Source organism: Zootoca vivipara, chromosome 16 (assembly GCF_963506605.1).
Source record: "Zootoca vivipara chromosome 16, rZooViv1.1, whole genome shotgun sequence".
Lineage (NCBI taxonomy): Eukaryota > Metazoa > Chordata > Lepidosauria > Squamata > Lacertidae > Zootoca > Zootoca vivipara.
The window spans coordinates 35,451,970-35,464,707 of NC_083291.1; positions in this window are offsets into that span (position 1 = coordinate 35,451,970).

Consider the following 12,738-nt stretch of genomic DNA (forward strand, 5'->3'; position numbering starts at 1 on the left):
ATGTGGAAAATCCTACAAGTCTCTCTTCCTGGAAATTATATAGTTGTTGAGCTTTTGTTTAGGAAGACCCCAAAACTGATGAGCTTTTTAAAGGAAACCCCTAGTTGTTCAGCTTTTTTTATTTTTTAATTGACTTGCCTAAGATCCAGGACAAGGTGCTGCCTTTCATAAATTCCCCCGAACGTCAATTCCAGCCATTGCTTCTTAACTTACCACAATGATCATGTAACCACTTGGTAAGCTGGTTATGCATGCCCCCCTATCTTTGTGGGTGAGGACAGATTCTGCACGCTTCCATGCCTCATCAGAAAACTAGAGGCAGCTTCTCTTTTCTTGCAAGGTGTTGTTGTTGGGTTGTTGTTTTTTTAAAAAAGTTCTGCTTGGCATGGAAACTGTTTATCATCGATACACACTGCATAGATATGATTTCAGTATTCAGCAACACCAGTTCCTTATTCTCAGAGTCTAATGTGTCTATTAACCTCAGCATCTCAAAATACTGAAGGTGCAGCTCAAATTCCACTTGCCATTCTACTTAAATCAAGCTGGCTTCATTTGTTATCGCTTGACCCGTGGTTAGCCCCAGAAATGATCTTATCTGCCAAATCTTCACTAACTGCTGGTGTTAAATTTAAGGCAGCCTTTCAGCAACAACTTGGAATCATTCATTTAAGTACTAGATCCTACAGCTACTTGCTGCGTACATTTAATAATCTGGGGGCAGCGGAAGTGAAGTGTTTATCTCCAATTACATTAAAAAGTGCTCCTATCCATTTTGAGATCAAGAGACAGACTATCAACAGCCTAGCCCAGTGTTATGTATTAAGTTAACTGCAGTACTCCTTCCGGCCACCGTGGCTGCAGTTCTTACCCTGCTCACTGTGGCTGCAGTTCTCACTCAGGTCCACAATGGGTGTTATGTATTAAGTTAACTGCAGTACTCCTTCTGGCCACCGTGGCTGCAATTCTTACCCTGCCCACTGTGGCTGCAGTTCTCGCTCAGGTCCACAACATGCAAATGAAGGATTGAGAGTGCTGTTCACGGACTGGGTAGCTAGGGGAAGTTTGTTACTGTTGCAAGTTACTGAGTACTATAAAAGCCAGTTGGCTAAGCCAGTGTTTCTCAACCTTTTTTGGGCAAAGGCACACTTGTTTCATGAAAAAAAATCACGAGGCACACCACCATTAGAAAATGTTAAAAAAATTAACTCTGTGCCTATATTGACTATATATAAAGTAATTCTCCCACGGCACACCAGGCAACATCTCGCGGCACACTAGTGTGCCGCGGAACAGTGGTTGAGAAACACTGGGCTAAGCTACTGTTCAGTCTGGACTCAGAGCTAGAATAAAGAGCTGGTTGTTTTGAGAGCTGTGTCTTCATCCTTCTTACCCACTATTTTACACTGGCGACGAAGGTGGGATCAGGATGCAGCAAGCCACAGCCAGAGCTGAATCACTGAGCTGAATCACTGAGCCTCCCCCAAGCTGGTGCATTCCAGATCTCTTAGACTTCTCCTTCCACTAGGCCCAGGCCAATGAGAGTTGCAGTCTAAAACATCTGGATGTCGCCAGGATAGGCGAGGCGAGTATAACCTTAAGACCCCACACAGTGTCTTCTATCCTTCTTTCGTAAAACCTTCCTTTTTGTGTGTGTGCATCTTGGCATAATTTTATATATTTGTTCATTTTAAATCCATCACTATCTCCAAGGTCTCACAGCAGCAGCCAGCATTGAGGCCTCTGCTCATGTCATGCCAACATCTAACCACCCAGGCCAAGCATGGCAGTTCCCACATGCAGGCCTGCAGCATATACAGAGTTATATTTTGTAGTGGCTTTTGGCATGTTGCTGAGAATGCTCAGAAATGTTCAGCGCAGTCAACATGTGTTGAGCCCTGCTGGTATCGCTGGCTTAACAGATGACTGTCTCAAAATGGGGGAGCTACAGGTTCTGAGAAACCAGAATGAACTGCAGCTGCCACACTGGGCAAGACATATAGGCCATAATATTGAAATGGCCGCATGGGAGAAGCTGTGGAATGTAGATTTAAATATTACAGCAGAAGGGAAAGTACATGAAAATGATGTGTAGATGGTACTTAACCCCTAGTGGGTTAGCAAAAAGGTATAAATAAAAATCAAACACATGCTGGAAATTTAAAGAAAAAGAAGGTACTTTGTGGTGGTCTTGTAAGAGAGTAAAAGCTTTATGGGAAATGATTTATAATGAATTGAAGAAACTGTTTAAGATAACCTTTAGCAAAAAACCCAGAAGGTTTTCTTCTAGGGATAGTAGGTACTGAGATACCAAAAGACCAAAAATAAATAAATCTGTTTATGTATTCTACAACTGTGGTGGGAAGAATACGCAGCACCAACCAATGAAGAGTGGCTGATTAAATTAATGGACTATACCGAAATGGCAAAACTAACAGGTGTCATAAGAAACCAAGAAGGGGGGGAAATCATTAAAGACTGGGGGAAATTTGTGGAATATCTGAAAGATTCTTGTATGGAAGTAAGTTCATTAGCCGGGTTAAAATGAAAAAAAGCAGCTAAACATATTATCCAGAGAAATTAAACCATAATTTAAAAATGGATTAATGTGGAATATGCAATATAAAAAACTAAAATAAAAAAGAAACCTCAAAAAGAGGGAGGAAAGTCAAATATAGATGTGTATTGGAATTGTATGTGATCTGTGTGTTTGTGATTTGTATGTCTGTAAATTTTGGAAAATTAGAAAAATAATAAAATAAAATAAAAATGAACTGCAGCTGCCATACTTTCCAAAAGCAGTAACAAGAACCAGCCAATTTTGGATTTCTGACCCATACAGAAAATATTTATAATAATAATAATAATTTATTATTTATACCTCGCCCATCTGGCTGGGTTTCCCCAGCCACTCTGGGCGGCTTCCAACCAAATATTAAAAACAGTACAGCATCAAACATTAAAAACTTCCCTACATAGGGCCGCCTTCAGTTGTCTTCTAAAAGTAAAATAGTTGCTTATTGCCTTGACATCTGTTGGAAGGGCGTTCCACAGGGCGGGTGCCACTACCGAGAAGGCCCTCTGTCTGGTTCCCTGTAACCTCACTTCTCGCAATGAGGGAACCGCCAGAAGGCCCTCGGTGCTGGACCTCAGTGTCCGGGCTGAATGATAGGGGTGGAGACGCTCCTTCAGGTATACAGGACCGAGGCCATTTTGGGCTTTAAAGGTCAGCACCAACACTTTGAACTGTGCTCGGAAACGTACTGGGAGCCAATGTAGATCTCTCAGGACCGGTGTTATGTGGTCCCGGTGGCCACTCCCAGTCACCAGTCTAGCTGCCGCATTCTGGATTAACTGCAGTTTCCGGGTCACCTTCAAAGGTAGCCCCACGTACATGATTGCTGTTCTCCCTTTGCCGTTAATTCTGCCTCTTCCCTACAGCCTACCATGCTCAGAAAATGCATGTTCACGAAGTGCATTAGATGTGGGAGGCTAGAAGCATAAGTGTAAAATTCTCAACAGCAGAATATGGGGGCAATACTTGAGAAGATGCAAGATATAGATCCCAGCACAGCCAATAATAGCATAAAGGTGGAAGAAGCAGGTATAAAGTTTGACATGGGTGTCTTCATAAAACACAGGTTTCACAATGAATTCCCATGCTAAAATCCAATTAAGCATTATTTTCTCCAAGGAAGGAAGATCCCTTCAACCTATCCGGGTGGTAGAGTAACATTACAAACATTCAGAGGGGAAATATTTAAGGCACCTGCAAAATGGTGCTTGATGTATTTCTAGACACCCAATGGCCAAGTTCCAGTATGTACACAGTGGTACCTTGGTTCTCGAACGGCTTAGTTGTCGAACAAATCAGCTCCTGAACACCGCAAACCCGGAAGTGAGTGGTCCGGTTTGCAAACGTTTTTCGGAAGCCGAACATCAGACACGGCTTCCAATTGAGTGCAGGAAGCTCCTGCAGCCAATCGGTTAGTTTTTGAACGGTTTCGGGAGTCAAACGGACCCCCAGAACGGATTAAGTTTGAGAACCAAGGTACCACTGTATTTTATTTACCAGTATTACATTTGTAGCCTGACCTTCCTTCCAAAGGAGCCCAAGGCAGCAAATGCATCAGGTTGAACAACTTCATACCCTTGAAGAGCCAGGCAAAAAAATCACTGTGGGCTCCCAAAGGGCCTAGAACTTCTACAATATTGTTGGGATGCCAATAACTAATAAAAACTACCCTCGGCTCTCAAAATATTCAGTACTTTGTTCATTCTCCCTTTATCTTACACTCTGGGTGAGTTTTGCAACCTGAGCAATGTGCCAACACTACAGTGGAACCTCGGTTTATGAACATCTCGGTTTATGAATTTTCGGTTTATGAACGCCGCGGACCCATCTGGAACGGATTAATTCATTTTCCATTACTTTCAATGGGAAAGTTCGCTTCAGTTTATGAACGCTTCAGTTTATGAACAGACTTCCGGAACCAATTACACCCATGCTTCAGTTTATGAACATTTCAGTTTAAGTACTCCGCGGACCCGTCTGGAACGGATTAATCCACTTTCCATTACTTTCAATGGGAAAGTTTGCTTCAGTTTATGAACGCTTCAGTTTATGAACAGACTTCCAGAACCAATTGTGTTCATAAACTGAGGTACCACTGTATTTGCACTATTCTGTTGAAGAGGCTACATTAGAACTGCACCACTTGCTAGGTACTTGAATTTTGGTATTTGATAGCAAGTTACCGTAACTCAAACTGGGATTCACGAATTCCCCGGACGTAGTCAGGATTCAGCCCTGATAAACAACGTCCGGGCAGAAAATTGCTTTAAAAAAAAAATGTCCGGGGAAATTCAGATGTATGGCAAATTTCCTTTAAAGTAGCTCAAAACTTTTTAAAAAACAAACAAACCAAAAAAGCTCAATTGAATTCGGTCAGAATTAATAAAAGCTCAACAACCTTTGTGTTGGGATTTTCACTTTTTGAAATATGGAAGCCCTACCTAACAAGGTACAAACAGGGGGGGGGGAAGCTATTGGTACCACCAGAGCAATCAAAGTGGAACAGTACAGAATGAAAGAGCACTGGCAAGGTTGGGATTCTTTTATTTAAACTATCTATATATATAAAAATGTAAAAATCATGAAACTGCGTTCTACACTTTTCTCCGTAACTGCTTGACCGATCGTCCTGAAATTTTGACACAACGATCCAGGCCACTCCCCGAGCATTGTTGGGGGCAAAAATCCCTCAAATCACACACCTGGGCAGGTGTAGACGTGGTTTTCCACCAAGTCAAACAGCGCCCTCAAGTGGCGTAGTACCCTCCTCCACCCCCTCCCCTCCTGTGAAATCTAAGCCACACCCACAAACCAAATGACATCATCAACCAAGCAACTGAAACCACCTAGGCGGCCATTATCAGACAGACTAGGCCACTTTCCAGACTAGGCCAAGTGGAGGTGGGGGGGGCGAATAGAGGGCAGGGATAAGTAACGGGTCAGAACAGGGTGGGGGGAGACACAGGGATGAAACCTGCCCTCTCCACAATATCTCACCTCGGCTTTGCAGACTAGGCTGCTTTCCAGACTTGGCCAAGTGGAGGTGGGGGGGGGGGCGAATAGAGGACAGGGATACGTAATGGGTCAGAACAGGGGGGGGGGACACAGGGATGAAACCTGCACAGTATCTCACCTCAACTCAGGGGGACTCTGAGGCTCAGGGGTATCTGAAGGGGGGCTATTACCCTCCATTTCACAGACTAACGCACAGCAACGCGTGCAGGGCCAGCTAGTAGTTTATATACTATTAATCGGTCCAGTATACCTGAAAGAGCGTCTCCACCCCCATCGTTCTGCCCGGACACTGAGGTCCAGCTCCGAGGGCCTTCTGGCAGTTCCCTCATTGCGAGAAGCCAAGTTGCAGGGAATCAGGCAGAGGGCCTTCTCGGTGGTGGTGCCTGCCCTGTGGAACGCCCTCCCATCAGATGTCAAAAAGGAAAACAGCTACCAGATTTTTAGAAGACATCTGAAGGCAGCCCTATTTAGGGAGGCTTTTAATGTTTAAGAAATTAGTGTATTTTAATGTTTCTGTTGGAAGCCGCCCAGAGTGGCTGGGGAAACCCGGCCAGATGGGCGGGGTATAAATAATAATTATTATTATTATTATTATTATTATTATTATTATTATTATTATTATCTAAAATACACAAGGCAAATACATAAATAAAACCTGACTAAGATATATTAACAAACTAAAACAACAATAAGAAGCAGGGCTTTGTAGATTAAAAAAACACCTATGAAAATAAATAAAATGTATTTCTTTGACAGGTAAACTGGCCTGGCAAACTAAGGCAGAGAAATGAACAAAGCAGTTTTTGAAGAAATAGCTGAGCAGGTCTCTGGAGGCAAACAAGATGAGTTGCAGTTCTTTAAAAATTAACAAATCAACAGTGGTATTAGCTTTCTCTGTTGGCTCTCTGTGTTGGGAAACATTAGGAAGAACTTTCTGGCGGTAAACATTAGGAAGAACTTTCTGGCGGTAAGAGCTGTTTGACAGTGGAACAGACTCTCACAAGATCTTCACTGGAGGTTTTTAAGCAGAGGTTGGATGGCCATCTGTCAAGGATGATTGGCAGAGGGTTGGACTAGATGGCTCTCAGGGTCCCTTCCAGCTCTACAAGTGTACGATTCTATCATTTACGGAGGTAGAAATTGTGGGTCCAAAAAGTCATCCATGTAAAGATGCAGTAGTGCATCCCTAACATTTCTATACAGAACAATTCTTGAATCAACAAGGGATTTGACACAACTTCTCTTGGCATTCTAAAAAAATTGTGAGGGGTTTTTTTGTTTTTGTTTAAAAGCAGATTAGGAGGCATTTCCACCTCCTGGGTACACACTTCATTGGAAGCCTGTTTCAAAATCTGGTAACTGATGAATCACCGTCAAGCTGGGAGGAGGTGCAAAGTCACTTTCCACAGGTGCACCATCTGATATCACATGTTGTTTTTAAAAATGACATTAATCATCCATTGCCATTTTGAACAAGTTTTGGGTACTCTGGCAAACCCAAGTTCAACAAAATCATCATATCTGAATGATATGCACATGCGAGCCGTTTCCTTTTAATCTTTCTAACACAAGAGTGGGTGGCCGACTATCATTTTCTAAAAGCTACATGTGTGTACGTATTTTTGAGAAACTGACAAGCAGCTAAATAAATGCCCTAAAGGTAAAGGTAAAGGGACCCCTGACCATTAGGTCCAGTCGTGACCAAACTCTGGGGTTGCGCGCTCATCTCGCATTATTGGCTGAGGGAGCCGGCGTATAGTTTCCAGGTCATGTGGCCAGCATGACAAAGCCGCTTCTGGCAAACCAGAGCAGCACATGGAAACGCCGTTTACCTTCCCGCTATAGCGGTTCCTATTTATCTACTTGCATTTTGATGTGCTTTCGAACTGCTAGGTTGGCAGGAGCTGGGACCAAGCAACGGGAGCTCACCCCGTCACAGGGATTCGAACCGCCGACCTTCTGATTGGCAAGCCCTAGGCTCAGTGGTTTAACCCACAGAGCCACCTGGGTCCCCACACATAAATGCCCTAGCACAGTTCAAATATGGCATATCTATAGCATGGTAATCCTAATTAATTGGTTGGCATCCATCTGTCTCAGGAGACATTGGAAGAAGAGTGCGCCTTCAGGGGTGAAGTCAACCCACTTGGAGAGTCACAGCACCTGCTGTGGCTGTACAGGCAGAAACAAGGCCTCTTCAAAACCTAATAGTGACCAAGGAAAATGAATGCAGAAAGGGACAGGGCTCAGTTTCCCAATTCCCCGCCCCCTCTCTTTTTTTTATCGAACATAACAACATTGCCATTTCTTACAAAGATATATAACCACAAGAATGGGGGTGGGGGTGGGTAGCATAAGGAGCCCTTCAGCAAGTTAACACAACACTCAGTCTTTGCAATATTTATTTTAGGGAACTACTCCTACATAGTCAGGCTCGCTGCACCTGCCTTTCGTTTTCTTTTTAACACAGCAACCTCTAAATACATGCCAATGAAACAAGTCTCAGATCCAAAACCATTAGTTCCCAAAGCATGTGCCACTGTGTACCAATTGCCACTGAGGGAACTGCTTTGGACTGTGAAAAAGAGCATTACGTAAGGGGGCTCTGGTGGTGAGCTCCAATCACCCACCCACCCAAGAGGCTGCCTGTTGTGTCTCGCCTTGCTTTAGGGATATAATGGGAATGAATAATTTCACCACGCTGGGCCCACCTCTTTCTAATCAAGCTGCAGCAGGGAGCAGGTTATTTATTCTGTTGCATCAAGTACAAATGGAAATAATTCTACAGTGGTACCTCGACTTACGAATGCTTCGACTTCTGAAGGTTTCGACTTACGACGTCGACAACCCCGGAAGTCTTTTTGCCCCCACGCGCGTTCTGCGCATGCGCAGAACGGGTGCTTCGACATCCGAAGACCTCGACTAACGACGAGCGCCGCGGAACAGATCGTCTTCGTAAGCCGAGGTACCACTGAAGTTATATATCTAGGCCAGGGCTGGCCCACCCAGAAAGCATGCTGAGGCGGCTGCCTCAGGTGGCAGGTCTCCAGCTGTCTCCAGCTGTTATACTGAAGGGAGCTGCGGTCCAGAACAGCTGGAGGGCACCAGGTTGGAAGAGGCTGGGCTCGTCACACAGGAAATCCCCTTACACCAGGCCAGACTATTGGTCCATCTAGCCCAGGGGTCAGCAGACTTTTTCAGCAGGGGGCCCAATCCACTGTCCCTCAGACTTTGTGGGGGGCCGGACCCAGAAATGCATTTTAAATAAAAGCACACATTCTACTCATGTAAAAACATGATTCCCGGAACATCCGTGGGCCGGATTTAGAAGGCGATTGGGCCACATCCGGCCCCTGGGCCTTAGTTTGCTCACCATACCCATGATCTAGCCAAGTGTTTTTTCCACTTTGGCAAGCAGCAGCAGACGTCCTTCCCATTACAGTCATACCTTGGGTTAAGTATGCTTCAGGTTGAGTAGTTTCAATTTAAGTACTCTGCGGACCCGTCTGGAACGGATTAATCCACTTTCCATTACTTCCAATGGGAAAGTTTGCTTCAGGTTAAGTACGGACATCCAGAACCAATTAAGTATTTAACCTGAGGTACCACTGTACACCTATCTGACCATTTTAAGTGGAGGTGCCAGGGACTGAAGCTGGGCCTTTCTGCATCCAAGACATATGTCCAACCACTGTGCTTGCTGCCTTCCCCATTAGGTGCAGCAGAACTAGCTCACAGAGGCTGCCCGCTACCTCTCTAAAGGAGTCACTATGTTGGGCTTGCCTCACTCCAGCCAGGGAGAAGCCTTCTTTGATGGCAACGCATTCTTATTCTCTCTTAAAGTAAATCCTTTCCAGTTTAAAATGTGCTTCTAAGGGCCCCTCCAGAGTCCAGACATCTTTTGTAATGTTCATTCATGCTTGGTGCTCATGATGCTGTTGTGGCCGTCATATGCGATGCCACTGTTTTGCCCCTGTGAATTTTTAGAGTGGCCATACTGCTTCAATTCCACTTATCCTGCAACTTCCTGCTGAAATCCCATAACTTTTCCTACCACAAATGTTTGGGGTGGGGAACCACTATGGCCACTCCAGACAGCAATAATGTGATAGCACTGGGGAAGCATGGCAGAAAAACTAATAAAGCAGAATAACCCCACTACTAATTATGGTATCTAGGCGACATGTTGCAGAATACACCTCCAATAAAACAGCCATTTGGTGGGGCCCTGGTTTTCATTCAGGGGGATGCTTAGAAAACATCTCTCACACCACGGCAGGTAGCTGGGTCTCTAGACTCAGTGGAAAAATCTGTTTCCAGGATGACATAGTAAACACTTGGGGGTCACAGGGGCAGGGGAAGGTGCCTGAAGAGTTGTACTGACACAAAGCACATGCCACAGGCGGCAGAGAGAAGAACTGCCTCCAGCACATTTCAACTTCCAAAATAGAGGGATATCCAGGATATCGCTGGGCTGTGGCCAAATGTTTGGGTGTGTTGGGCTTTTTATTATTATTATTAGATGGCTCTGCTGTCTTCATGAAGGATTTTCAATACAGTGGTGCCTCGCTAGACGAATTTAATTCGTTCCACAGGTCTTTTCTTATAACGAAAAATTCGTCTAGCGAATCCCATAGGAATGCATTGGAAATTTTTTTGCCCATAGGAACGCATTAATTGAATTTCAATGCATTCCTATGGGAAACCGTGATTCGCTAGATGAATTTTTCATAAAACGAATTCGTCTAGCGAGGCAACCTCCGCTCGAAAAATCCTTTCATTAAGCAGGGCATTCGTTAAGTGAGGCACCACTGTAACCCCCACAATGATACTGGGACATGGAAAGTGCAATAGAGCGGTACCTTGGGTTACAAACGCTTCAGGTTACAAACCCCGCTAATCCAGAAATAGTACCTCAGGTTAAGAACTTTGCTTCAAGATGAGAACAGAAATCGTGCGGCAGCGCAGCGGCAGCGGGAAGCCCCATTAGCTAAAGTGATGCTTCAGGTTAAGAACAGTTTCAGGTTAAGAACGGACCTCCAGAACAAATTAAGTTCTTAACCAGAGGTACCACTGTATATCAGCCTGCTCCCCACCCCTGCCTCCTCTTGCATCTTGGGAGACATTACAACTAAGAGCCCAGGAGGGGGGACACACAAACCCACCAGAATGGTAGCGGGACGATTTATGTATCTTTCAGCAAATCTCTGCAACCAAGGCCCCCTCCCATATAACACTGTTGAGAGTCATTTATTCCCCTGCCTTGTAGTGTGATGTCATACTTCTGGGGTAGTCTGCATGAATTAAGCAACCCCGTGGATCTTGCTCACATAAACAGCAGTTTCCCCTCTTGGCACTGCATCCACAAAAACCGAACCCCATTGCGTTTGACCCCTCTCGCGTGTCAAATATTTCCCCACCTGTGCTCCCTCTCAAGCCATACCCTCCAACTCCCGGTAAGAAAAACCCGGGATCAGCAGCAGCGCGGCACCGGAAGTCGATTCTACGCATGTCTGGACACTGCCCGATTTCCGGTGCCCAGACATGGGCAGAGCAGCACCCAAAATCAGTTCTGTGCATGTCCAGACATGTGCAGAAGGAGCCTCCCTGGCAGGTAGGAAATCCGGGGGAATTACGGGATTTTTCTCTATTCGGGATAACAGCGGGAAACGGGTTTAAATACGGGGGTTTCCCGCGAAAAAAGGGAGACGGCAGCTATGCCTCAAGCACATGCTGTGGTGCCATTACCAGCAGACTTCATGGCAGAGGTGCATTCCTTCAGCTCAGCTGAGTGAGCAGGAGGAGCCCCCAAGCACAGCACATGAGGACCCCAAATGCACACAGCAAGGGGCGCTTTCTAAGGAAATCCCTCTCAGCAGTACAGCACATGTTGTTTTAAGCTGCTGGGTCACCCATCTGCTAAGAAGCAATGAAAAAGAAAATCCCACCACCCCATTATGATCAGAATATTATCTGACTACCACAGCATCGTGAGGAAGGGCAGTGGGGTGGAAAGCAGAGGGAGAAGGAGGGACCACTGAAAACAAAGACAGTTGTCAGGAGTGGGTGCCAGGAGCAGGTGAGCAATAACTCACACAGCTTCAGTGATGTTAACTTTTTATTCAAAGAAACTAGACAGCCCAGGAGGCCAGGCCTGGAGAGCACAGCAACTCTTCCAGGTAAAACTTGCCCCTATGAGGCAGTTGTGAGGACTAAAGGTCCTTGCCTTCTCATAGCTGCCTAAGCTTCCTCCTTCCCATGCAATCTGAGACTCCATCGTATTACCTGTCTTTGCTCCACCCTCTTCATACCTCTTCTGGTTCTGGGAGACCAGAAACCCCCCCCCTGACTTCTTCAGCAGCCTGCTTCATCTCTTCCTCTTGGCCCCTCTCCTCTCCAGCCTCTCTGGTCTGGTTTCTGGTCTGCTGTCTGTCTGCCACAGCCTCTTCCTGCTCACTGAACCTTGTTGCCCCTTCAGTTTCTGACACCTCCCTCTCTTCTCCCTCTGGCCACTCATTGTCATCCAACCACCAATCCCCGGGGGGTTTCATTGGGGGTTCCCCAGCTGGTGCCTCCCATCAACCCTCTGGATCCAGCCAGTCCATGAAAACAGTGACTAGCTAAGAGAGAAAAAGTCGCCAGTGACTCAGATATGGAACAAGTGCCCCCCGCTAGGCAGAAAGAGGGGTGTTTGTGTACCAAATGGTCTTCGAGAGAAGGCCTGCTCACCGCCAGAGCCATGCTGAGGGACATCAGAGCAGCACAACCACTCTTGCGGTAACCTCTCACTGCTTTCACATGGCGATGCTCTCAGGAACCCAATTACACACAAGCGCTAGCAGCTTCTCTCTGCAGGCACCCTAATCTCACCCCACCCATAACGCACGAGGGAGGCTCTCTGAACACAGGGACAGCACTGCTCCATTTCCATGTTCCCTCTGCCAGTCCTAAACTACCCTCAGAACTGTGAACATGCAGAAGGTTGCCTCTAAGATCAGTGAAAGAAAAGGCAGGCACAGTTGAAATGTGTCTGGTTGAACAGCAAGTGCCGGGTCTGCAGAACTGGGGGTGCTCTTCAGTTGAGCTCAAAGCTCTTCTTAACTACAGAGTTGTGGCAACATGATATGGCTAAAACTGGATGGAGTTAG